Source organism: Rhinatrema bivittatum, chromosome 2 (assembly GCF_901001135.1).
Source record: "Rhinatrema bivittatum chromosome 2, aRhiBiv1.1, whole genome shotgun sequence".
Classification (NCBI taxonomy): domain Eukaryota; kingdom Metazoa; phylum Chordata; class Amphibia; order Gymnophiona; family Rhinatrematidae; genus Rhinatrema; species Rhinatrema bivittatum.
Genome location: NC_042616.1, coordinates 276,393,967 through 276,420,063, shown reverse-complemented (window position 1 = coordinate 276,420,063; position 26,097 = coordinate 276,393,967).

Sequence of the window (26,097 nt, the reverse complement as noted above, 5' to 3'; positions counted from 1 at the left end):
ACCATATGAACTGGATAGCAGCATTTAAATTACGGCGGGAATTAACCTTGCACTTTTTCAAGCCTAGACCCTACAACTTTCCGATCAGTCCCTGAAGCAGCGCAAACCGCGAAACGTACGTCGGACTGCAGGAGCTCTAAAGTGTGTGAGCACATTTAATCGGAAGTTCATCTTTTCAATACAAAATCTAGGAGCATTTTTGCCTACAAAGCACGATAGCGCTGGAGATAATAGCGCAGCGGCACAGGATACAAAGGTCGGAAGCGCAGCGGCGCTCCGCACAAGTAAGGCAATTCCGTCTTTAAATATACTGCAAAAGATTTCAAAAGATTTTATTAATTACAAAAGAGAAAAAGAAAAAAAGAGAATATTTAATTAAAGAAGTAAAAAGACATTTAATGGACCGATGATTAAACATGACCCTGTAAGGTTAAAAGTGTGGCTTACTGCCTAAATAACCAAGGGTGTTATGATGGTCCACTGTTCTAGATAAACTCTATGCACATTAAAAAAAATTAAAAAAATTATAATTTATGCGACGTTTGTTTTGTGAGACAAGTGTAGTTCGTTGCACTTAATTAACTGTTTTCATATAGTAGACTTCAATTACCCCAATATAGACTGGGTAAATGTATCATCGGGTCACGCTAGAGAGATAACGTTCCTGGATGGAATAAATTATAGCTTTATGGAGCAATTGGTTCAGGAACCGACGAGAGAGGGAGCAATTTTAGATCTAATTCTCAGTGGAGCACAGGACTTGGTGAGAGAGGTAACGGTGGTGGGGCCGCTTGGCAATAGTGATCATAATATGATCAAATTTGATTTAATGACTGGAAAAGGAACAGTGTGCAAATCCAAGGCTCTCGTGCTAAACTTTCAAAAGGGAAACTTTGATAAAATGAGAAAAATTGTTAGAAAAAAACTGAAAGGAGCAGCTACAAAAGTAAAAAATGTCCAAGAGGCATGGTCATTGTTAAAAAATACCATTCTAGAAGCACAGTCCAGATGTATTCCACACATTAAGAAAGGTGGAAAGAAGGCAAAATGATTACCGGCATGGTTAAAAGGGGAGGGGAAAGAAGCTATTTTAGCCAAAAGATCTTCATTCAAAAATTGGAAGAAGGATCCAACAGAAGAAAATAGGATAAAGCATAAACATTGGCAAGTTAAATGTAAGACATTGATAAGACAGGCTAAGAGAGAATTTGAAAAGAAGTTGGCTGTAGAGGCAAAAACTCACAGTAAAAACTTTTTTAAATATATCCGAAGCAGAAAGCCTGTGAGGGAGTCAGTTGGACCGTTAGATGATCGAGGGGTTAAAGGGGCACTTAGAGAAGATAAGGCCATCACGGAAAGATTAAATGATTTCTTTGCTTCGGTGTTTACTGAAGAGGATGTTGTGGAGGTACCCGTAATGGAGAAGGTTTTCATGGGTAATGATTCAGATGGACTGAATCAAATCACGGTGAACCTAGAAGATGTGGTAGGCCTGATTGACAAACTGAAGAGTAGTAAATCACCTGGACCGGATGGTATACACCCCAGAGTTCTGAAGGAACTAAAAAATGAAATTTCAGACCTATTAGTAAAAATTTGTAACTTATCATTAAAATCATCCATTGTACCTGAAGACTGGAGGATAGCAAATGTAACCCCAATATTTAAAAAGGGCTCCAGGGGCGATCCGGGAAACTACAGACCGGTTAGCCTGACTTCAGTGCCAGGAAAAATAGTGGAAAGTGTTCTAAACATCAAAATCACAGAACATATAGAAAGACATGGTTTAATGGAACAAAGTCAGCATGGCTTTACCCAGGGCAAGTCTTGCCTCACAAATCTGCTTCACTTTTTTGAAGGAGTTAATAAACATGTGGATAAAGGTGAACCGGTAGATATAGTATACTTGGATTTTCTGAAGGCGTTTGACAAAGTTCCTCATGAGAGGCTTCTAGGAAAAGTAAAAAGTCATGGGATAGGTGGCGATGTCCTTTCGTGGATTGCAAACTGGCTAAAAGACAGGAAACAGAGAGTAGGATTAAATGGGCAATTTTCTCAGTGGAAGGGAGTGGACAGTGGAGTGCCTCAGGGATCTGTATTGGGACCCTTACTGTTCAATATATTTATAAATGATCTGGAAAGAAATACGATGAGTGAGATAATCAAATTTGCAGATGACACAAAATTGTTCAGAGTAGTTAAATCACAAGCAGATTGTGATAAATTGCAGGAAGACCTTATGAGACTGGAAAATTGGGCATCCAAATGGCAGATGAAATTTAATGTGGATAAGTGCAAGGTGATGCATATAGGGAAAAATAATCCATGCTATAATTACACGATGTTGGGTTCCATATTAGGTGCTACAACCCAAGAAAGAGATCTAGGTGTCATAGTGGATAACACATTGAAATCGTCGGTTCAGTGTGCTGCGGCAGTCAAAAAAGCAAACAGAATGTTGGGAATTATTAGAAAAGGAATGATGAATAAAACGGAAAATGCCATAATGCCTCTGTATCGCTCCATGGTGAGACCGCACCTTGAATACTGTGTACAATTCTGGTCGCCGCATCTCAAAAAAGATATAATTGCGATGGAGAAGGTACAGAGAATGGCTACCAAAATGATAAGGGGAATGGAACAACTCCCCTATGAGGAAAGACTAAAGAGGTTAGGACTTTTCAGCTTGGAGAAGAGACGACTGAGGGGGGATATGATAGAGGTGTTTAAAATCATGAGAGGTCTAGAACGGGTAGATGTGAATCGGTTATTTACTCTTTCGGATAGTAGAAAGACTAGGGGACACTCCATGAAGTTAGCATGGGGCACATTTAAAACTAATCGGAGAAAGTTCTTTTTTACTCAACGCACAATTAAACTCTGGAATTTGTTGCCAGAGAATGTGGTTCGTGCAGTTAGTATAGCTGTGTTTAAAAAAGGATTGGATAAGTTCTTGGAGGAGAAGTCCATTACCTGCTATTAAGTTCACTTAGAGAATAGCCACTGCCATTAGCAATGGTTACATGGAATAGACTTAGTTTTTGGGTACTTGCCAGGTTCTTATGGCCTGGATTGGCCACTGTTGGAAACAGGATGCTGGGCTTGATGGACCCTTGGTCTGACCCAGTATGGCATTTTCTTATGTTCTTATGTTCTTATGTTACAGGCTCGGGTGGAGGAGACTGGTATCTTAAAATATATTATTTCCTTTGTCAGGCAACAAGCTTCCCTAAGTAAATGTATAATTTTAGTGTTCCATGACATATATGCTTTATACATTGATGACATTTTTGCCAAATGTGCTGCTAGTATTGGCTGCAAAGTCTTTTCACAATCTGAGTGCTGACAGCTAAATAGTCCCATCAGCCATAATAAATCTATTAAGTATACACAGGTAACTTCCCCTCTTCAAAGCAGGTAATCTATTTAGTGCAGTAATTCCTGGCAGAAAGAAATTACCAACCAGCAGAAGCAATTTAAGTAGTGATTTATGAGTTGTTAGCAGACAGAGAAGGGAGAATGATGGACAGATATGGGAACACATGTATATATGTGAATTAAAAGTGAAAAACAAATTATAAAAATAGAAAGCTATTTATTCATCAGATACAGAGAACTGCTATTAATTGCATCAGTAGCATGACATGTTCTTAGTGTTTGAGTAATTGCCAGGTTCTTGTGGCCTGGTTTGGCCTCTTCCTGGTAGGGCCTCCTCCTCCCTATTCTGTCCTGGGAACTCAGGATGCAGGTCCTCAGGCTGGCCAGCCACTGCTGGCCAAGAGAGGCCATGACCCCCCTCAACACTTCCTGCTTTCAATTGAAGAGCAGCCCTTAGCTGCTGAACCTGCCTCAGTGGCTGGAGCAGCTGCTCCAGGATAGCAGCTAGTGTCTCAGGGAGTTTTGGGCCTGGTGCTGCAGATGGGGCTGGAGGAGTTGAGAGAAAGCAGGGTTGACCTCAGGAGGCTGGTTGCAGTGGTAGAGCAACTAGGCCAGGCTTAAGAGCGGTACACAGGAGCTCTTGAGCTCATGGGCATGATGTCACCACCACTGTTACCAGCCACCTAGGCCTTCAGGACCTGGAATACCAAGGTTCCTGGACCAAATTGTTTTGTACATACTCTAGTCCCTAGTTTGTGCCACCTCATTCCATATTATAATTTTTATATTTGTAAATAGTTTTTAAATTTGAAGAAACTTTTTACTTTTATATAAAAGTTTTCAATGTTATTTTTCAGTTTGTGCTTGTGTTATTTAATGCATACTATGGTTCATTTCCACCAATAGAAAAGTTCCTTTATGGACATCCTATAGCTATTACTCTCCGACTCACACATAGACAGCTGTTATTCAGGGCCATCTACTAATTGTTACCCTCTTCTCATTTATCCTTACAGCAATGTATTTATTTTGTTGTGCAGTCTATACTTAGCACTACTGAAAGACTATCCAGTGTGGGAGACAACAAATCAGAGATAGAAATCAATATTTATCACTTATATTCCCAAAGGGCTAGAGAAGTGAGTGCATCCAAGCCAGAAGCAGGGGTTTAGTGTATAGAAGGAAACATCTTGTATGCTTACCATTTAACAAAAGCACAGCACTAAGGGACAAGGAGCACAGATGAAGGGTCCCCTTCTGCTTCAGCAAACTTTACAACAGAGAAGAGGGGTCATATAGATGTTCTAATAGGAGCACTGCCTCCATAGCATGCACATTTTCTCTCATGCATATTCATTGTGGATATCCTGAATACCTGTCTGGCTGGGGGTATCCCATAACAGGTTTGTGAGCCTCTGTTCTAGAGGATAACGATGGACATGACTGGAATCAGTTAGTATTCTGTCTCCAGATATGTCACCACCTTGAAAGGTATGGTAGCCTACATCTGTCAGTAATCCAATTTCCATGAGCTATGCTGGACCGAAAAGACATGAAAATGGCTTATTTGATATTGCTCCTGCCCCACAAAATATCGGGGCTACTAATCTGTGTTCATTTGAACTTTGTGCCTTCCAAATCCTGGGAAGTTGTCTACCTTATCCTTAATCATAATCTAGTCATAGCTTAATCTGTTTGAATACACATATATGCTGTTATTCTTATAGGCTGGAGATGCATATTGTGGCTACATTTTTTCTATCCTGTCCTAAGTCCTTATAAGCCTATATTATGACAGAATGGACTGTATTATTGCTTGTCTAGCTACGATATCCCAGGAGAAGTATTCCTAGGTAAATGCTGTATATGCATGGTCTGTTTATTTGTACATGCTTTTGACAGGAGTAATCTGAAAGCTGTAAATGTTTGTCCTTGATGTTTGTTGTGTCTTGGCTGGTAGCAATGACTTGCTGCCTTGGTTCCAGACTCCATTCCTTCGTCCTTGGAATGTGACAGGAAAACACTGCACCTTCACTTGGCGCCTGCCATGGCTCCAGGACATTTATTTATACAGCCTTCCTTTCACCTTGTAAAAATGAGATTCTGAGATCTGGATCATAGTAGTGACTTCTTAACCTGATGACCAGTCAAACTGTGCACAGTGCTTATGGTGTGTTGCATACTGTGGCAATGGAGTCTTGTTTGGCTGTGCCCGCGAACCAAGCCATGGGCCTTATTTACCAAGGCTATCGCAGGCTTGCGCTGTTAGCGCAAGCCTGCGATAGCCTGCGAAGGTAGCGCATGCCTGCGCTACCTAAATCGTGGCGGAGTCGGCCCTGGAAGAGGAGGAGTCGGGGCGTCACTGGGGCCGACTCCGCGAAGACGCTGCGGACGACGAAAAGGTAAGGACCTTTTGGCGTCCTACTTCACGCCCAATAGCTACACCTTCTATAGTGGCGCTATTGGGTGCAAAACCGGCAGCGATCACACCATGGCGGTGTGATCGCTGCCGGCTAGTGCAGGACCGCCCCCCCCCGCCCCCCATTAGCGCAGTTTTCTAAAGTATTGCATGCCTGTGATACTTTAGAAAAAAAGGCCCCATAGAAGCAGAGATATCTGATCAAAAGGATATCAGTCAGCAAAGCAATCCAAGTAGCTTTAAAGGCCTGATATCGCAGGTGAGGGATTTGCTAATTCAACCCTTTGTGTGCATGCTATAGAGCGTTCAACATATGTGCAGGTTTTTTTTCTCTGTAATCGCTAGTAGAAAATGAAAAACGTCAACGTAGGTTGAAATATCTATTTAAAATGTAGCTTACAAATAAATAATGAATAGTTCAAACTCAAAAAATACAATATTTTTTTTTTCTGCTCAGTGTTTTGATCTGCATCCCCACCGGTTTCCTGAAATACATATCACACACACTTTAGTAAAAAAAATGTAATATCCTTTTCAAGTTTATTATGAAATAGGCATAATGGCATCCCTTTGCTGTCGTAACTATTTTCTGTCTCCCATTCTGTTCTTTTGAACTGTCACCCTTTCTTTTTTGATCCTCTCAAAAGTCCTTCCAGGCACCCTTTTCCATTTCGTTCATTCCTTCATCATTATTTTCTCTCTCTTGCCCTTACGTGACGCGTCTCCTTCTCTTCCCCAGGCATCGCTTGCTCATGTTCGTCTCAAATTATCTTTCTTTTGCCATCCCTCTTTCCCTCTCTTTATGACCCTTCCTTTTATCCTTGCATTGACCATCCTGGGGGGAGAGGGGCGGAAGAGAAAGTATAGAGTTTCCATTCCATATCTGGAGTTGAAGAGGTAACACGGAGGGATTGATGGAATATAGGGTCTAACACCGACTAGAAATTTCGGTGGAAAATTCTACATGACTTGATTCTGTAGTGTAGCATGGATGAGTTAAGGTATGTACCTCTTCCTTTACAGAGTGAGCACAGCAAATAAAAACCTAAGAGATAGTAGTTCCTGTCACATAAATATAACCTGGACTTACTTAAAAATGAAGGGTGTCACATAAATGTGAACTTATCATTTGTGTACATATTAGCATACTAAAGAAAATATACCTTGAACATTTAATGTAAAAAGAAAGCACAAAAACAAATCAAATTACAGAATCCTAATATTAAAATCTTTATGGATTTTAACACAGCTCTTATAAACTCACATGCTAAAATGTTAAATGGCCAGAAACCTTTAAACATGCTGCTATTTCTGAAAGAGCAAGTTAGAAATTTTGATGAGCCGGAATTATTAAAGGCTCATTTCATATACGTTTAAGGTAAAATCCTTAAATGGGAATTTTAAAAGCCCATGTCTTGGGGCTTTTAAAAACCTAATTGCATCCCCTTATTCATGCATCCCCTAATTAATTAGGGGATGCATGAATAAGGGGATGCATGAATAAGTCAGGTTTGCGCGTGCCGAGTGGATTTTAAAAGCCACCCGGATATGCATGATTCTCCTGCAGTGCGCACATCTGAAATGTTTTCAAAAAGGAGCGAGGCAAGGGCGCATTGGGTCCTGGGCAAGAGATGGACGCGTAAATATTTAGGTACCATGGCTTGCACCTTGGTAGCCTGCTGCATAACTTTACTTCTGCTATAGAGGAGATGTAAGTTTTAAAATGCAAAATAGGCAGATCTGCGGGGTTTTAAAGGGTTGGGGCTAATGTGAGAAGTAAAGGCTATTAAACTAGGGGGGCGGGGGCGGTTGGAGGACCTACCCCTTAACTGGGAGAACTGGGGATGAACTGTTTCAATTGGCAATGGCAATGGCACGCGCCATTTTTAAAATCCCCCGACTTACATGGTAAAAGTGGGATTTGCGTGAAAGTGCTCATGCCCACTTAAAATTTGGCACACGTGCGTGCGGCCAGACTATTTTTTAACATGCGTGCCTGTGTGCCAGTTTAAAAGTTACCGTTCCTATAATTAAAATCAATTGCTTCTCAAAATGGGTCTAAAAGAAATGCTTACTTTACCCCACAGTAGGTAATTTGTGAAAGCAATAGGTCTTTTCATCATTGTCTACTGATTGATTAATGAATGATGTAATAGATGATGCTTTAAAACTTCAAGACATGGCTCTTGGGGAATCTACCTCATATAGGGGCAGATTTTCAAAGCCCCACGCGCGTAAGTCCAGGAGGATTTACGCATGTAGGAGGGGTATGCGTACCGGGCCTATTTTCAAAAGGCCCGGTGGCGTGCATAAAGCCCCGGGACGCGTGAAAGTCCCGGGGCTTGAAAAAAGGGGCGGGGCGGTCCAGGGGGGCGGGGCTGGCGCCTCCAGGCACAGCGGCCATTTGCCTCTGTGCCCAGGATGGCGGGCTGGCTGGCGCGCGCAACCTACGCCTGCCCGGAGGCAGGTGCAACTTATAAAATAAAGGTTAGGGGGGTTTTAGGTAGGGTTGGGGTGCGGGTTAGGTAGGGGAAGGGAATGGGGAACGCCAGCAGGGAACGGGGAAAGCCAGCAGGGCTCCCCAAGGGCTCAACATGCGCAAGGTGCACTACTGTGCACCTGCTTGCGCCCACCGACCCCTTATTTTATAAGATGCGCTGCTGCGCGTGCATGGTATAAAATTGGGCATACATTTGTGTACACCAGGTTGCACGCACAAATGCATGCCCACGTGTAGGTATTAAAATCCGGCCCATAGTCGGGGAACTCCTTTACGGTAGACAGATGGTTAATCAAATACATAAAAAACAAAATAAAACTCAGGTGCACAATGAAGTCATCCAGATACAAATGCTACTGCTTCCAATTTATCTTTGGAATCATAAACTCATCTAAATCCCCAAGGACAGGAAGCTGCTCTGCTATTAACAATGTTGTTCTATCCCCAAAACATAAATCTTGAACCTCTCTGAGAGAATATAAAGTAAGAAAATTCTCCTTTCACCTTGATAGAAATATAATTATCATGGCAATGTTACTTCACACTGAGAGGAGGTTTTCTCCGGGCATGTTTAAATCAGCATAGGAAAAGAATGCATGTAAGTTACATGTTCAACATTTGTGCTTTATTTTCAGTGAAAAGCATGACCACTGAAAAATCAAGTGCTATAAATTTTTATTAGACATCTGAAGACAATAGGTGCTTTTATTTCATTAATTATAGGGGAAAGGGATATAAATATACCAAGTAATATTTTACCTTGCTTTGAAATTGGAATTGCTGTATGATGAATATTTCACTTTGACATTCCAATGAAAAGAATTTATAATGCTATTGCCTTCTACTATATCAAAGCGATTTTTTTTTTATTGATGGCCAACAAATATGTAAGGGGGTGATATCTTCTAGCTTAAATGTATATATTGTAAGCTGATATTCCTTATTTTAGTATATGATAATCTGGCAGCCAATGATTAAATAAGGGGGTTGCATATTTTATTTTCAATGTATTGTTTAACAACTAAACCTTTAATATGTATACATTATGTTATTATCACAATTTAAGTGTGCTTATTCTTAGAGGGGGTCAATTACAAACAGAGGTATTTTTCTCTGGCTTTTAAGTGCTATTACCTTATTTTGAAAAAGAAATATATTTTGTTCATTGCTTTTCAATTTTTATTTTTTTAAAAAGATATTTTTTACATTCCTTTTCTGTTTTCTGAGTTATTATTACTGCTTAGTTTATAGAGAGAAATTTTAGAAGGGAAAGGGATGTTTTGCTGTTAGATTTTTTTTTCTCTTTAGATTTAGAAGTTCAAAGTGGAAGTTTGTATGACGATCTGGTAGTTAACTATATTTTTTATTTTAATATTCAATAAAGCCAAAATACTTTGATTCAGAAACACCACTGAAAACAAGTTATAGGAAATACATGCCACAAAGAAAAACCTCAAATCTAAACAGTCCATAAATCCCCCAAATCAGCACACCTAAATGCTGTAAGACAAAGAGCTATATCAATTGCAGGAGCACAGTTATGGAACTCACTACCACAAGAATTAAGACTGGAAGCAAATATTAGAGCATTTAACAAAGGCATCAAAACCTGGCTCTTCCAACAAGCATTCACAATGGGGTAGATTTTATAATTTAGTGCGAACACGTACTTTTGTTCGCGCACCAGGCGTGAACAAGAGTACGCGGGATTTTAATAGATATGCGCGTAGCCGCGCGTATCCATTAAAATCCGGGATCAGCGTGCGCAAGGCTGCCAATTTTGGGCAGCCTGCGAGCACCGAGCAGCGCAGCCTGCCTCCGTTCCCTCCGAGGCTGCTCCGAAATCGGAGCGGCCTCAGAGGGAACTTTCTTTCGCCCTCCCCTCTCCTTCCCCTCCCTAACCCACCCCCCCGGCCCTATCTAAACCCACCCCTACCTTTATCGCCGGATTTACGCCTGCCAGAGGCAGACGTAAATCTGCGCGCGCGCCATCACCCAACCCGGGGGCTGTTCTGGAGGGCGCAGCCATGCCCCCGGAACACCCCCAGGCCGAAACCACGCCCGCGGCACCGCCCCCGAAACGTCGCGTCACCCGCGCCACGCCCCCAAAATGCCGCATCATGACCACCACGCCCCCCCCGCCACGTCCCCTGGCATGCCTCTCCATGCAAGCCCCGGGACTTATAAAATTGTGCGCCGCCGAGCCTATGCAAAATAGGCTCGGCGCGCACAGGGGGGGTTTGGGGTAGGTTTTCGGGGGGTACGCGCGTATCCTACGCTCGTACCCCTTTGAAAATCTACCCCATAATATTTGACGTTAAACATTACTCCTCACACTTCATGTCTGTATTACAGTTAACCATTTTATTGGACTATTAAGACTTTTATATAGATTTTAATTGTACTTTTATGATATCTTGAACATATTGTTGTATTTTATGTTTACTGTGATAGTTTTTTATTGAATTATATATTTTATTTATTGTAAACTGATGTGATGTATCCTATGAATGTCAGTATATAGAAACAAATAAATAAAATAAATAAATAAAATAAATAGGAAATTAAACATAGGAAACTGCTCTGCATGAGATTTGTATTAGCATCCTGAAAATTTTTAAATTAGACCATTTCTGTTACTGAAGATAATAAGCTAGGTTCATTAAACAACTTTTTATAATCAATAAGGGGTAGATTTTAAAAGAAGCGCGTGAGCATACATGTGCGGACGCTACCTGCCGCACACACATGAACGCCCGATTTTATACCATGCACACACAGGTGCACGCATGTTATAAAATCGGGGGTCGGTGAGCACAATGGGGTGCATAATTGTGCACCATGTGCGCGCCGATGCCCGTGGTTTTCACCCGTTCCCTTCCCCCTAATCTAACCTTCCCACCCCTTCCCATCCCTTCCCCTAACCTATCCCCCCCAGCCCTATCCTAACCCCCCCCCCCCCCCGATTTTTTTTTCACCTTCTGCGCCTGCCTTTGGGCAGGCACAGGTTGCGTGCACCGACAGCCTGCTGGCACGCAATCCCCGGCACAGCAGCAAATGGCTGCTGTGCTGGGAATCTCTGACCCTGCCCTGCCCCCTGGACCGCCCCACCCCTTTTTTGAAGCCCCGGTATTTAGATGCATCCCGGGGCTTTATGCGCGTCACCGGGCCTTTTAAAAATAGGCCCGGCGCGTGTAACCCCCCCTACGTGCATAAATCCTCTGGATTTACACGCGTAGGCTTTTAAAATCCAACCCTAAATATTCTAAGCTGCTCAGGGCAATAAACACACATGAATTCTGCTTAAATTTAACCACACATTTACAGGGATATCATAATAAAAAAGTAGCCCCAAGGAAAAGGTTTCTTGGTGCACTGTCAGAAAAGCCTTCCTCGTTTTTTGGGTAACTTGTGCTAAATCTGGGAAAATTCTAAAATTCTGCCCCATTAACTGCACATTCATATGTGAGAAATAAGCCATCACAACAGTGCTCAAGTCTTGTTCAGAATAGAAGGACACTAATAATGTTGCTCTTTCTGCCACCTCATATTGAGAGGATTCTAAAAAGTCAATCAACTCAAGGTTAGAAGGAATCTGAACATTGACTTTACTAGATAGAAAATAGACTTCTGTTATAGAGGAAACCAAATCTGAGGACATATTCAAAACTTCCTGGAAATATCTTCAAAGAGTGAGATGAGGCATTTCACCTATTACCCGAGGAAAATTAATGAAATGGAGATTCAGATGTCTAAGTCTATTTTCAATCAGTTCCACTCTGAGACATACTACCCCATTCTTGAATCAAGGAAGCTTGAACTGCTTTAACTGATTTAACTTCATCCTGGAGACCAATGATTTTCCTAGTAGTATCATGATGGAATTTATCATGGTCAGCTGATAAAATTCCAATTTTGAAGCAATAGAGTCAACTCTTAGTGAACACTAGGAAAAAGAAGTTCCAAATTGAGCCATAAGATCCCATATAGCTTCTAAAGTCACTGTCTCTGGCTTTGGAAGCAAAATGCAAGCTCCACTGGAAACCATACCTGGGGCAGCCACAGAAAGGCTAGCACTGATTGAAGAGGCAGAATCTTCAGTGGTGACTGGCAAGGGCTTCTCTCCTGATGTGATCAGGGAGCTAACACCAAGCTCCTTCACCTCTGAATTTCCCCCACCTCCGGTGACAGCATAGACGCCATCAGTCAAGGATGCTGGCACTTTGGAGGAGTGGTTCAGCTGCGCTGGAGGAAAACAGTCATCGAGGAGGCAGAGAAAACAAAAGCCTCCTCTGCAGTTGAGTCTGTTGCTCCTCCAGCCAAAGGCTCTGACTCAGTGGGGTAAGTCCTTACCTTCTCCTTCCTCTTAAGGGGCATGGTAAGGAAATGAATTTGTAAGGCAATAATTAGAACTCCAGAGAGCATCTAATGATGTGGAGCATTCATGTGGCCATCTTGACCTTGAAGTCCTGGTAGTTTAAAGGAGTTTGGGGGGGGGAGAGAGAGAGAGAGAGAGAGAGAGAGAGAGAGAGAGAGAGAGAGAGAGAGAGAGAGAGAGAGAGAGAGAGAGAGAGAGAGACTTACTATAGTGCCTATGCCCTAGACAGGTATTTTAATCCCTATGGGAGGGCCACCTACTAACTCGGGGTGGGGATTAGGTATCAGCGTCGGGGGTTGGGGGCCACTTTCGCATTCCACATGAGACCTACGGAAAGAACAGTGGTCTCTAGTGAAGATTTGCTGGCCGTCGGAGTGAGGAAACTCACTCCAAGAGGAGATTTGGGCAACGTTCTCTCCACCTAGCTTGCTGGATACTCTACCTGGGCAACAACAAGCTAGGTGGAGAGAACGTTGCCCAAATTTCCTCTTGGAGTGAGTTTCCTCACTCCGGCCAGCAAATCTTCACTAGAGACCACTCTTCTTTCCGTAGGTCTCATGTGGAATGCGAAAGTGGCCCCCAACCCCCGACGCTGATACCTAATCCCCACCCCGAGTTATTAGGTGGCCCTCCCATAGGGATTAAAATACCTGTCTAGGGCATAGGCACTGTAGTCTCTCTCTCTCTCTCTCCCTCCCCAATAATCCTTTTCTGCGCAGTCCATAATGCAAATTTGTAGTTATTAGCCGCAATAGCAGCAGCACTAACACTGCGGCTGTTTCGCCGCACACGATAAACAGGTTCCTGCTTTACATATGCTCTGCCCCAGCTCCGCCCCCTGAATACCAAATTGCGAATTTATCGCACGCGGTAAAGTGCTTGGAAAATGAGGCCCTATGGCATTTTTGCATGCGTTAAATGCCTTTAATGCATGGTTCAATGCAAATCTGAAAAAGAGGAGGAGTTAGGGGCAGGCTGGGCTCACAGTTTTGTATTGCCATGAGAGAGAGAGAGAGAGAGAAAGAGAGAAACTAGCCATGATGCCCTCACACTAGATAGGTATTTATATCTCTATGGGAAGCCCACCTAGTAACTTGAGGTGAGGTTTAAGTATTAGTGTAGGGGTTAGGGGACACTTTGACATTCGAAGTGAGATGTTCGAACAGCACAGTGCTCTCTTGTGAAGATTGATGACCTTTGGAGTGAGGAAACTCAGCCAAAGATGAAATTTATACAATGTTCTCTCAACCTAGCTTGATGTTACCCAGGTAGAGAGTCCATCAAGCTAGGTTGAGAGAACATTGCGAGTACCTGATCCCTTAGAGCAGAGAGACCCAGTGGAATTGTACTCACACAGCGATTCCACTAGACAAGAGGTCTGGCACTGGAACAGAGGGCAGGCTCTCGAGGAGCGAGTACCTGGTTCCAGGGAAGCAGTACTGTGGAATAGATGGTAGTTGTACTCACAGATGGAAACTTTACACCAATGTGGAGAGTTTGAAAATTGTACCCTAAACGGACAAGTGTCCAGCTTCAGGCACATCCAGCATTGCTTTGATAACAATACTGCCAGTGTATTTTCTTACAATAACAGAGTTGCTGTCAAAGCAACACTGGACATGGCTAGATGCTTGTTCCCGGCTCCCAGTTGCAGTAAGGAGTTAGGACATATCAGGAATGGCAGAAGGGTCAAGGGTGGGTTTAAAGTGGAGATTGGGGAAGGTAGACTTCTAGTGTAAATATACATTAAGATGGAAATATACATTAAATTTCAAAATATGTGATTTTGGAGGGTGGGATGCTTCTAAGGCTTATAGGCCAGCAATGTTTGTATCATTTTTTTTTTGGGGGGGGGGCTAATGGATGTGGGATTCAACCAGCAGGGGGCGTCCTCATTTTTTTTTAACTGGAGTGGGGCTAGAGAAGGCATTGCTGTGTGTGCATGTGTGTGTGTGTGTGTGTATGTTTGTGTTTGGGCTAGAGGAGGACAATTACCATATGTAGATTCCATTTTCAAACTGTTTATTATTTTCAATGAAAAAAGTATGCACACAAAAAACAAGCACAAACTTTTGCTTTGAAAATTGGTAAAAAGTATCCATGTACTTTGTCCCAATATAGACTGTTGAAAAATTTCCCCCTATTTATGGAAAGATAAGGCCCCGGAACAATGGAACAGCTTTAGTTTTCAAGGTAACCAAAATATGCAAATTACCTCTCTCTTGCACCAAAAGTATGCAAAAATATGATGACTATTCATGGTATACATCCTAAAAATCAAACCTGTTTGTAGACCTCAAGAACAAGAATTGCCCACTGCTGTCCTAGATATTACAGACCTTCTGAAATTCTATGTTCCTAACTGTGAGCAATTTTAGTATAATTCAGAGGATTTGGGATGATTTTTTTGGCTCAAAATACAAAACACAGTTGTCCAATTTTTCTTAATCAATCCAAGTATATTACTTATGCAGTTCACTATGTAGCCTTTTCCATAATCTGCCTGACCCAACAATCATAAGGCAATAATAGAAAATCTGGTCTCAATTAAGGTCCAGTGTGTGGTCTGATGAACTAATAATAATTAATAATGATTATTATGCCAAAAATATGATATATCCCAACTGACAATATCAGAAATAAATGTACTTATTGACCATGATGTCCTGCTAACCACTTCTGGCGGTTTCACATTTATTGTAAAGGCCATATCTGTCGTCCCAAAATCTTCCCTATATTTTTAGTCTGGCAATGCAAATTTATGAGAATAAGTTTTGCAAGCAGACATGACCTTTATAACACTGCGTAATGTTTTCGGGAGGCAGTGTTCCAGAAGCCACTGTGCAAGTTTCCTAGGTTCAATCAAACCATTGTTCTTTTAGTGCACATTTACTTGCCCTATTTATAACAAATGCAAACAGTTAAATTAGCTCCTTATGTTAAAAATAAATGCTGCTACTATAGGTTTATGTTGAATTGTTCTAGTAACAGCTGTTTGAGGCAGAAAATCCCCCCAAAAAGAGAAATGGGTTGCATAGGGTTGCCAACTTACCCAGGTCAGTTTAATGAGATTTATCCAGTCCTGGTTATACGTAGTTGTATGCATGGAGCATATTTATGTCAGAAAAGGTCTATATTTCCATGCATAAAAGTAGGGCTAGATCAGTCTCTTTAGGTTGACATGAGTGACTGGCAACCCTATATTCCTCTGATTAACCAGAGGGATATTTATGAAGTATCTGACATGTGCTGCAACATTAATTTCAAAGGCCTCTCAAATGAACACATCTTAAGCTGTAATAAAATGCTTTTCAAATATTTATAAAAAAATAATCTAATGAGAAAGCATCATATAATCACATGTCAAAATCTTCCAATTCATAGTGAATATATCATCAGGTTTAAGCAATGCAAGACAGTACGCTACTTAAAGATATCACAATATGCTTTTGGACCAAATGAGATTTAAACTAAGATAGTTTAAAAACAGTTGAAAAAAGGGTAGTTTGGATTTAGGATATTTGTAAATGAAATAATGTATTAAAGGATTTAGATGCACTTTCCAGTGTATAGCCTCATGCTTCACTTCATACCTAAGATGTTACAAACTTCTGCAGCACATAGTCCATGCCTGATGTTACTGCCAACATACTGGAACACTTGCCGAATTACATTGGCTCCCAATTGAACAGAGAATACAATATAAGGCACTATGTATAATTCATAAACTAATCCACGATTTAAAAGCAGACTGGCTTAACACTGCACTGCGCGTACATGTCCCGCAAAGAAACCTGAGATCTGCAAATAAGGCTCTACTAACTGTCCCCTCTGTCAAATCAGCACGCCTCACGCAAGTAAGGGAAAGAGCACTGCCACTGGCAGGTCCCGTACTATGGAACACCATGCCACTCGAAATAAGGCAGCAGAGAAATTTGAAAATATTCAAAACCAATCTGAAAACCTGGCTCTTTAAACAAGCTTTTTATAAAGATAAAGAGAAGGAGAAAAACAGTTGATTAATACGGACGCACCAAACAAGAAGTTGTTATTGTTATTTTTAACCTACCAATGCATATTAATGTTAATTTCAAACCGCCTAATAATTTCCTAACAAACAGGCTTAATTTAAACACATAGTTTATTTTACTAAATTGTTACTGTACTACGATGGCACACGATTAATTTGTAATCTATACCACTCTTAATTTTCATTATTGTGCCTTTTTGTAAACCGTTGTGAAGGTTATCTAACTTAACGACGGTATAGAAATGTTTTAAATAAATACATAAATATTTGATTTTAGAACTTTAAAGTTGAGCTAGTCTTAAAATTTTTAAGAATCTGTATATTCACTAATAGGATGACTTTGTTCATTCAAATTTCTTGCAAATAGCAAATAATATATTTTAAATAATGTTGTTTCTGCATCATGTTTGACAAAATTAATCAAACTACTTCCATTGCCTGGAACCTTAGCCGCCTACATTTACAGCACTTTTCCATGTAATGCAATCTCATTTCATATGACTATTTCCCATTTCATGTGCCATCTAAAATCTTATTTAATGTAACTGTTCCATCAAGAAAACCAGCCTCTTGTCTAGCACAACACGTCGTTTGATATTTCAGCTTGTCTGACTGCTTCTGGGGTGATTTCTATGGAAAAAGAAGAGTCAGATATTTCCTCTGCTGACTTCTGCACTGTACATTTGACAATCTTTTTTTTGAGCATGTGATTGGTCTTTCATTAGGGAGCCTCCTCTGTCATTGAGGAGATCCTGAAATCATTCTGGGGTGCTTATTTAAGTTTGGAGTGTGAATAAACTGCAGAAAAAAAACACATTGGGGTAGATTTTCAAAGGGGTACACGCGTAAGATATGCGCGTACCCCCTGAAAACCTACCCCAACCCTCCCTGCACATGCCGAGCCTATTTTGCATAGGCTCAGCGGCGCACAAGCCCCGGGCCGTGCGTAAGTCCCGGGGCTTGCAAAAAGGGGCGGTCGGGGGTGTGGCCAGGGGGGTGCGGTTTGGGATTGGGGGCGTGTCCGGGGGCATGTGGGCGGTCCATGACATGGCTGAGTGCCTCGACACAGCGGCCTGTGTTGGGGCCTGCTGTGCTGGCACGCGTAAGTTACTACTGCCCGGAGGCAGTAGTAACTTTTCCGATAAAGGTAGGGGGGGGTCTAGATAGGGCCGGGGGGGTGGGTTAGGCAGGGGAAGGGAAGGGAAGGTGCGGGGGGATGGAAAGAAAGTTCCCTCCGAGGCCGCTCCGATTTCGGAGCGGCCTCGGAGGGAACGGGCAGCGCGCACAGGGCTCAGTGCGTGCAAGTTGCACAAATGTGCACCCCCTTGCGCGCGCCGACCCCAGATTTTATAAGATATGCGCGGCTACATGTGTATCTTATAAAATCCAGCGTACTTTTGTTCGTGCCTGGTGCGCAAACAAAAGTATGCGCGAGTGTAAATTTATAAAATCTACCCCATTGTCTTTTCATGTTACCTGGAATTTAAGTGTGTGATATTCGTAATGACCATTAGATGGCAGATGCATCTACACCGCATTCCAGTGGACCTTTAAGAAGGGTAAGAAACTATGGCCTGGATTTATCAAAATGCACTAAATATTGCCTGTGATAGAAAAAAGGGCATGTTTTATGGTAATAGGCAGTTTATTGCAATAATACCTAAGCTGCTGCCATAATGTTTTTGCACTTTGAGATAAGTGCCAGAATTTGGTATTTCCTACATACAACCACTGGGGGGGACCATGTTTACTATCAGGGCCATTGAGGGGGGAGAGAGAGAGAGAGAAAGAGAGAGAGAGAGAGTGTCTAGCCATAATGTGCACACCCTAGATAGGTATTTATATCTCTATGTGAGGCCCACCTAGTAACTCGAGGTAAGGTTTAGGTATTAGTGTAGGGGTTAGGGGCCACTTTGACATTCAAAGTGAGATGTACAAACAGTATAGTGCTCTCTTGTGAAGATTTGATGACCCTCGGAGTGAGGAAACTCACCCAAAAATGAGATTTGTGCAATGTTCTCTCAACATAGCTTGATGGACTCTCTACCTGGATAATCAAATCTTCACAAAAGAGCACTATTCTGTTCGTACATCTCACTTTGAATGTCAAAGTGGCCCCTAACCCCTACACTAATACCTAAACCTCACCTCGTGTTACTAGGTGGGCCTCCCATAGAGATATAAATACCTATATAGGGTGTGACCATAATGGTTAGGTGTTCTCTCTCTCTCTCTCTTCCCCCCCCCCCCCCCAACAGCTTGGATAGCTAGGCTGGTGCTCTGGGAGCTTCAAAACTACTAACACAGGCCTTTGAGAACACATCACAAAATGCAATAAAGCCTTCACACAGCTTAACACTACTGAAAAAGGTGTAGCTAAAACCATGCAGTAGGACTTCACAAAATGGTTAACCCACCCTTAACTCTTCAGATTTGCATCACACCATACATTATGGTGCTATTAACTGCACTTTTCGCATGCAAAAAGGCCTTACAGCAATTTGATAAATGACCCCCTATGGCCTGGATTTACCAATATCACCGGGCTCTCTGAATCCCAGGGTAACGGAGGGCAGGGAGGTGATCCTGCAATAGGTGGCAGCGGTGCAATCACTGCTGGCATCGCGCCAAATAACTATACCATAAAAGGTGTAGTTATTCGGTGCGAAAAGGATGCGTACCTTTCGCTGTCTGAGAAGTCTTTGCAGAGTCGGCCCCGGTAACGCCCTGACTCCTCCTCTTCCAGGGCTGACTCCGCCCTGAGCTAACTATTGCACGTGTGTGATAGCTTTAGAAAATAACCCCCTATATCCTGTAGAGGGAGGTTTGTCTCTCAGTATAAAAGGGTGGTTTTAGGTTTCTGGCACGAAGTTGAGTTAGCTGCCATCATGGATTAGCAGGAATTGGACAGGACCTGTCTGGGGAGCTGGTTCAAGCCTGGGTCGCCTCTCTTTCAAAGGGCCCTGCATGGGCTTTTCCCTCAAGGGGAAAGGTCCAAGGTGGCAGGTAGTTCTCTTCATGGGGAAGTAGCCAAGGAATGTGTATCTTCTAATGGAGAGTCTAAAGGAGGTCCAATCTGAGTCCCAAAGGTAAAAGTGGAGTTTGAGGAGTAGTCTGTAGCGTGAAAAGAATGGGAGCAGAGAAGCATGGAAGAGTGAAAGCCCGGATACTGGGGATGTTCAAGAATATTACCTGTCTGAGAGCTAGGAGGATGAGATTCTGGAGTTTCCAGAGTTTCTTGATCTTTGGTGAACCAATAATGTGTAACAAGTAGGGAGTATGGAAATGTTTGGTGATGTATATGTGGTTAGGGGATGTGATATCCATGGTCTCGCATAGAGAATGGGAATTATTAGAAGGGGGAAAACTGATGAGAATTGTGGGAATAGTATCTTTTTAATAATCCTGTGAGTTGTAGAAGAGAGGAGATGCTAGAAGATGTTTGTAAATGTGAATTGGTGGTCCTTTTTCATAAGGGATCCACTGTATATAGTTACTGAAACTTTTATGCCTGTACCATTTCTCTATTTAGTAACTGCCTCAGCACAGCTGTGTAAGCCTATAGCCCTGATTTAATCAGTGACTCCTTTCTACTCTGTTTTATTTCCTGACTGCTGATTTTACAGCAAAAACAAAGGCAAGTAAAGATACCCAATACCTGTACCACCCAATGAAAGTTTTACATACTAATCAATTCAAATAAAATGTTTATCCAAATGCTGACTTGTAAGAGAAAACCTCAGACAAGAAGTATGCAAGGAATCATACAGAATTCATAGCTTGTACAATCACTGCTCTATGTAATTAAAACCTTTTTATTGTCAATACACAATTTGAATTATAAATAAATTCTAATATATTATCAATTTTGTTATTTTATACAATCACCAAAATAAAAATTTCTAGGTGGTTCTCATCCCTAGAATTGAACCTAGGCCATTTAGGTGAAAGGGAAAAATTCCAATCACTAGACATTTGAATTGAACCTAGCAATAAGCCAGAATTCAACCATATGACCACATTTGTGTTCTTATAACCATGTTTTTATAGTCTGACCAATAAGTTTCCTTTAGCAAATGTTAAACTGTCCTTCCAGAGAACAAAAAAACCCTATCCAGATTTCAATTCTTTGAAGAAAAACTTCAGGCATTGTACAGTTCAGTCCATTGCATTAGACCCTTGGTCTCATCATAACTTCAGCCAGTGTACAGTTCAGTTTGTTGCATTGGGCTGTTTTTTCACACTACTCTCATGGAGATAAAACCACTGCTCACAATGAAAAACCACTAATGTTGGCCAGTGTTTCGCATCAGGGCTACACATGAATAAAAATATTATGAGAAGGTGACAATATTACAAAGGTCCACTAAATTATGGCATGAAAATTGCATACTTACAATTTATATTAGTCAGCAGTTTTACAACAGAGCTTCTGTTCTTAGTACGATCACATTCCAAGTTCCATTGAGAGCAGACACTCCATTTTGAAACTGCTGACTAAAGACCTTATAAATATGCAAGTTTGGATGTAATCATCTTTATTGTATTATTGTAACATTGCTGTCCTTTTATAAGTATTTTGTTCAGTTGTAGTTCAGATGTGGGTAGTTTGATGTGATCGCATTCTAGGACTGGTTCTGTTCAATATTTTTGTGAGCGATATTGCAGAGGGATTACAAGGTTAAGTTTGTCTTTTTGCACATAGCAATAAGATCTGCAACAGAGTTGACACATTTGAAGGAGTAGAGAGACTGAGAGTGCCCTAAGAAAGCTTGAGGAGTGGTTGATGTTTGACAGCTGGGATTCAATGCCAAGAAATGAAGAGTCATGCATTGGGGTACAGCAATCCAAAGGAGTTGTATGTGATGGGGGCGAATGACTGATGTGCACAGACTGGGAGAGAGACCTCTGGGAGATAATGTCAGACAATCTGAAGGCAGTGAAGCAATGTGACAAGGCAGTAGCTAAAGCCAGGAGTATGTTGGGCAGCAAAGAGAGAGGCATAACCAGAAGGAAAAAGGTGACAAAGTCCCTGTAGAGGTCATTGATGAAGCTCACCTGTAGTACTGCATTCAGTTCTGGATACCATATGTTACGCCCGTCGGTCGCAGACGGCTGAGACTTCTGTTGCTCACCTCTCTTTACACTTCCCTGACTCCATAAGATAGTCTGGCAGCCTCTGCCAGCTGCCGATGGCCTGCCTACCATTCCCAGGCCTCCCAGGGTGGCACGGATGCTGCCGACCACCATCTTGTCATCGGGATCCTTTAGGCGTGTGCGTGGGCCAGTCTTAAGCACATCATGCCAGGAACCTCAGGGGTGTCCCCTCCGGATGATGTCATCCCTTCAGGATATTTAAACCAGCTGGCCCTGCATATGGACGACTTGGCAAAGAGATACATCCTTGCTAAATCCGCCTCCCTCTCAGAGGACCTGCGTTCCAGTTCCTGCTTCCTCGCATAGATGTCTTGGGTACCCGCTCCTCGGGGGCCCTCTCCTCGTCTTTGGCTATCCGCTCCTCGGAGAGCCTGATGCCTGGAACTCTGCCTGCCCCATTCCCCGGGGCTTCTTTGGAACCATCGCTACTCTCTTCATGAGTACCCCACTCTGCGGATCACTTCCTGTTCTACCGAGGACCTCTCTGGTGTACCCTGCTCTGCGGGTCTTTACCAACTCTACTGTGAACCTCACTGATGTTCCCTGCTCTGCGAACTGCTATCACCTCTACTGAGGACCCTCACCGGTGTACCCCACTCTGTGGGCCATTACCATCTCTACCCAGGACCTCATCAGTGTACCCCACTCTGCAGACCACTATCATCTCCACTGAGGACCCGCTCTGATGTACTCCGCTCCGCAGACCATTACCATTACCATTACCATTACCATCTCTATCACTGAATCACTGAATCATGGCTAAAAGACACCGACACAGCCATAATAAATCAACTTCCCACTGACACTTACAATGTTTTCTCCATTCCAAGGAACAAAAAGAAAGGTGGAGGTATTCTCCTGGCTGCCAAAAAGAAATTTAACCTTACAGTTCAAACTACTTCCCCTTCCTCAAAAATGGAGACTGGCCTTTTCAAATCTAAGGATCTTCAAATTTGCCTGATCTACTCCCCCCCAGCATACTTGAGAATAACCCATCTCTACTAACAGAATTTATTATCAAAAACCTTGATATTCACCTCCCAACAATTATTCTCGGGGATTTGAACCTACACTTTGATCGCATCCCTCTAACCCCATCCTATGAATCATTACTAACCTCTCTTAATGCTCTAGGCTTTCAACAAGCTGTGACTAACCCGACTCATAAAGCTGGTCATACCCTTGATGTCATTTTTACTAACTCCCATATTGATACAAAACCTCCCTCTGCACTCCTATTCCTTGATCGGACCACTTTCGGATTGACACCTGCTGTACAATAAAGCAATTACCATCTAATGTTCACAGCAAAAAAACCATCTACTTCCGAAAACAAGGTCAAACAGATGAAATTAATAATGTGATATCAGAAGATCTCAAAAATTTAGATCTCACAGACGCTGAAACAGCTACCTCTTCTTGGTTTAAAATTACTAGTAACATAGCAGAGAAACTGTCCTATTCAATTCAAGGAAATCAATTCTGAAAAAATTATAAGGAAAAAGCTTGGTATACTCCCGATCTTAAAGCTATGAAAATGGAGCTATGTAAGACAGAAAAAGAATGACGCAGAAACCAAAATTCTACGACATTATTAAAATTCAAATCATTACTACACAAATATCGCCAAACCACCGATAAAACAAAAAAAGATTTCTATGCTTCCAGAATTCACCAATATCAATTCAACCCTCAAGCACTCTTCCAATATGTCAAAAGCCTTGTTACTGCTCCAGCTCACAACAATCTAAATAACAACGATGATTCAAAATGTGAGGAACTAGCTACGTTCTTTTATAACAAAATACATTCTATTTTAACGCGATTTAAGTCATTTCCTGCTCCTTTACACACCAACCAAGCTACATCAGCCGCTCAAGATAAATTTGAAACAAAGCTAACTAATCTTGAGATCACTACTGGTATTGAAGTTGAGTCAATTCTCAAGAAAATGAAACCAGCTTTCCACCCCACAGACATCTTACCTACTAAGACTCTTCTTTCAATACGTTCTACAATAGCAAAACCTATTGCAAAGATTCTTAACAAATCCATCACCACAGGCATAGTTCCTTCTATACTTAAACATGCTATCATTACTCCAATGATAAAAAAATCTAACCTAGATTCATCTGATCCAGCAAACTTTCGACCAGTATCAAACCTACCCTTCCTTTCAAACATTATGGAAAGAGTCATCAACAAACAACTAACTGATTATTTAGATGATCATCAAATACTCTTCCCATCCCAGTATGGGTTCAGAAAGTACCACAGCACGGAAACGCTTTTGATATCACTTTCTGATGTGCTACTAAAAGCCTTAGATGCTGGCAAATCATACCTCATTGCCCTTCTTGATATATCAGCTGCTTTTGACACGGTAAACCACAACACCCTTATTATCCGTCTATCTGAAATAGGTATCTCGGGATCGGCTTTACTATGGTTTCAGTCTTTCCTGAGCAACAGAACATACAGCGTTAGATGTGGACGAAGTGAATCCAAGCCAAGAAACCTCTCTCAAGGAGTCCCCCAAGGATCCTCTCTCTCCTCCACATTATTCAATGTTTACCTTACACCGCTATGCCGGTTACTTTCAAAATTGGGTCTTCAACACTTCATCTATGCAGATGATGTTCAAATACTCATACCTAATACCAGCACAATCACAAATGCACTGAGTACTTGGAAGGTAGCTTTATTAGAAATTAAAACAATCCTCACAGACAACCAATTGGCTATCAATACCAATAAAACTGAGCTTATCATAATTTCACCTCCAAAAAATACAATACTGATCAACTCTGACATTTCACAAGACAACTCCACTATTTCACAGCAAGTACGCAGCCTTGGTATCATCATTGACAGCAATCTCACGTTTAAAAAATTCATCGCGGATACGGTAAAAAATGGTTTCTTTAAGCTATACACGCTTAAACGTATTAAATCTCTTTTATACCACTATGATTTCCACACAGTCTTACAAGCAACTATTTTATCAAAGATTGATTACTGCAATGCTCTGCTACTGGGTCTACCTAAAGCCACCATTCAACCTTTGCAAATGCTGCAAAATGCAGCTGCCCGCATTATCACCGACACAAGCCGCCATGATCACATCACTCCAGCTCTTCAGTCTTTGCACTGGCTACCCGTGGCTTACGGGATAATTTATAAATCTATGACGCTGATACATAAAGCCATCCAAAATAGAGATATGCACTGGTTCACAGATCAACTACAATTCAAAACGTCTTCCCGCCCAACGAGATTCCAGAATTTAGCTAAACTAAAGATCCCAGCACCCAATCTGACTAAACTCTCTAGTACAAAAGAACGATCTTTCTTCATTGCTGGATCAACAATATGGAACACCATGCCCTCTGAATTACGCCAGGAACTCTGTCACAAAAAATTTAAACAAAACCTTAAAACCTGGTTATTTAAAAAGCCTACTATTAATGAATTGAATCCTCAACTACTCATCCTAATTTCCACAGTCTCTCATATATTGCTTATATTCTATTAATACAAAGTTATATATTGTATTGTATTCGTTCAGTTACTATGTTATATTGTAAAGCGCAATGCTGAATTACTGTTTGAATGTAAACCGAGGTGATGTTATTTACGTATCCCGGTATAGAAAAATCTATAAATAAATAAATAAATAAATAAATAAATAAATCTCTACTAAGGACCTCATCGGTGTACTCCGCTCTGCAGACCACTACCATCTCTACTGAAGACCTTGTCAGTGTACCCTGCTCTGTGGACAATTACCATCTCTATGGAAGTATTCCCTCTGGGCTTCCCCCCATTCCACCGACCCTGTATCTCTGCGTCTGTGAGACCTCTTATCTGACACCCCACCGCTCCGCGGGTAGTGTCTCTATCTCTTTAATAAAGACTTTAGACTGATACTGTGTTTGACGTCACTGAGACCTCCACTTCTGACAGTGAGTCTAACGGGGCTCTTCCCCTTGGGCGGTACCATCTCTCACTTCAGCCCAGGGTCCACATACTAATTAATCCTAATAGAATCCTAACACCATATCTCAAAAAGGATAAAGATAGAATGGAAGTGGTCCAGAGAAAGGCAATCAAATAGTGTGAGGTCTACACCAGAAGATTTACGAGATGAGACTGAAGGGCCAAAATATGTTTACCCTGGAGGAGTGACGAGACAGAGGAGATATGATACAAACTTTCAAATACCTGAAAGGAAC